The 2664-nt window shown below is 35.3% G+C and overlaps 1 long non-coding RNA gene across 1 annotated transcript; it reads right to left on the bottom strand.

Moving 5' to 3' along the window:
* Positions 1-242: 242 nt before the first annotated feature.
* LOC109051611 lies at positions 243-2431 on the bottom strand. The gene is made up of 3 exons (XR_002011401.2): positions 2254-2431; positions 740-1006; positions 243-623 (listed from the first exon to the last, which is right to left on the bottom strand). It is a non-coding gene; the product is annotated as an uncharacterized LOC109051611 (long non-coding RNA).
* Between the last annotated feature and the right edge of the window lie 233 nt (positions 2432-2664).

Consider the following 2664-nt stretch of genomic DNA (forward strand, 5'->3'; position numbering starts at 1 on the left):
TGTGAAAAACACCCATATAATACAATATACAAAACACAGTATCTATATAGGATTGATTAAAAGCCAATGAAAAAAAACTGTTTTCAGATTAGATTTAAATGATTATTTTAGTATCTTTGAGATGCTATAACAGTTTTTTATTATTATTTGGAATTGAATTTTTTATCATTTTTATTTGTATTTTTATTATTTCTTTTAGATTTTCATTTCATTGTAAAATTTTAACTGTAGTTGTAGTAATTTTGGCTTTTGTCATTTCAGTTTTATACATTTTTATTTTACTTTTAGTACATCTAGTTAAACTAAAAATTGAGAAATGTTGCTTTGGAAACTAGCTGAAATTAAACTTTTTTTTTTTCAGTTAAAATTTATTTTTATTTATTTATGTTTTTTATGGTTTTCATTTTAGTTAATTATAATAACCCTGTGCTGATCTAATATAAACAGCTGCTGTTCCACAGTTTAAACCCAGTACTGAGTAGCTGATAAATTTAGCATTCAGAGTTTGTAGAGTGCAAACAAACAGCTCTCTGGTGTAAAACCTGTTGACAGGTGAAGATCAGCAATCTTAGGTCTCACACATTTAACATCTCCATTGAGAAATCATGATCCTCCATTCTAGACTAGAGAGAGAGAGGAGGAAAGACTTGATTATTCACTGTCTGACAGATGAATTGAATAAAATACAGTTTGGGTTTCAAAGCCCAGGGTTAGAGCAAACACAGTGTGATTGTATTACCCTTAATATGAACTACAGATTTGGAAGTGGTACTGGAACAGAAGTTCAGGTCAGTTGTCCTTCAGAGCCGTGACCCTCAGATGGGGGGTGTGGCCAATGGGGCGATCTGGGATCCGTCAACACCTCCGTTCCCCAAACAGGCTTCTCCCGCCCGGAGCCTCTGGAGCGGCACCACATGGAAAGTAAGTGCAGAGTGGAAACTGGCTGCCAAAAAGTCCAAGCTCTGCACCTCTTCCAGATTAGCATTCCTTCCATCTGACACATGTGCTGTGAAGCAGATTATCATCTTAAGTGGACAAAGCACAATTTAGAGAAAGGTGAAAACCTCAAAGGCAGGGTGAGGAGGTACCTTATAACAACCCCATTCACGGAGGGTAATTGCACCATGGGAAAATGAGGCAGTTATGTGATTTGGGAAATGGTCACCGGGAGTTTGTGGAATGTAAATATTACACATCATCCTAGTTGAGACTCAGGTTGGGAAACCATTATTTCAGAAATACTTTGATTCCACAAACAGTTCTGGAACGTCTGAGTTCTTCCATTGATGGGAACGTAACACCTAAAATATCAGAGGACTCTGATGCAACTTTAATTTAAAGTCTGTTGTAATAACGATCAATATGCATGTTATTTTGCATTTTTTCTTATCTTTGCACAAGAATGTTTTGAGTGAATGATATGATATTGATATTACATGCTTACGATTTTGCTGATTAGCATACACTTGTAAATACCTACTGGTAGGTTTTGTAACTGCATCATTCTGCAAGCAAAACACATCTATTTTTTTATTGACAGCTAATCAAAAGTAGCTATGGAAGCTCGTTTTGGTCACGGAAATTTCTTCTGAATTCTGATTTTCTATGTCACAATTCTGACTTTTTTTTTTTGGTTTCCGACACAAATAAAAAAAAAAAAAAAATCAATAATAATAATAAAATAATAATAATAAAATCTCATATAATGTTCATATCATGCAATTCTTCATTTCTATCTCAACAATTCTGCATTTTCTTTTCTTTTTCACCCTCAGAATTGGAAGAAAAAGGTCCAAATTGTTAGATATGAACTAGGAATTGCGAGAAAAAAAGTCTGAAATGTGAGATAAAAATCTGCAGCTACTGTACCTTTTGTAATGATCAAACATCCATCAGTAGCTTTGTATTCAGACTGAATCTTCTGCAAATGAATCATTTATTCAGTCATCCTTTTGAACCAATTCCATTCAATGAATCTGTTGGTCCAGAGTGATTCGTTTACAAATCTGACTTGATGGCTTCAGTAGACTTGGAAAATGGTGCACAGATTTTATGGATTTTTTTATTATGCTTTAATTGTGTTTTTTGGCCTTGTGCTTTGCTTGTTTGACACAAAAATAAGAAAAAAAAAAAACCTTAAAAAGACCCATTTATATGGCTTGAGTAAATGATGACAGAATTTTCACTCAGTGAGAACTACTCCCTTTAAAGACATCAAGTTTAAAAGACACTGATGTGTGTTCATTTCCTTACCTGATGTTACCCCATGAGGAGCAGACAGCGAGGAGCCGTCTTCATTACCATCATCTATCCCTGCAGTTAAATGATAAAAAGCCTGAGCTGCAGTCTGGCTCCGACACTGGATGAGGAGGAGCGGAGCGAGTGTGGGAGAGCTGCCACTGGACACCCTGCTCTACCACTCTTTGTACAAACAGCTGGAAGTGAGAGAGAGGGAGAGAGACGTGACAAAAACAGAAAAAGAAAAGGACAGAAAGTCCAGGACCAAACTATTGGGCAGAGAACAAATGTGTGGATATCATGTTTCATAACAAGTTTAACACTTTCTGACCACTTTTACTCCAGTGCTATTTTAGTATCACTGATTTAGTTTTACAGTTTTTATTAACACAGGTTTTATGAAGCTAAGTCTAAGACATTTAAGAC

Source organism: Cyprinus carpio, chromosome B16 (genome assembly GCF_018340385.1).
Source record: "Cyprinus carpio isolate SPL01 chromosome B16, ASM1834038v1, whole genome shotgun sequence".
NCBI classification, from domain to species: Eukaryota; Metazoa; Chordata; class Actinopteri; order Cypriniformes; family Cyprinidae; genus Cyprinus; species Cyprinus carpio.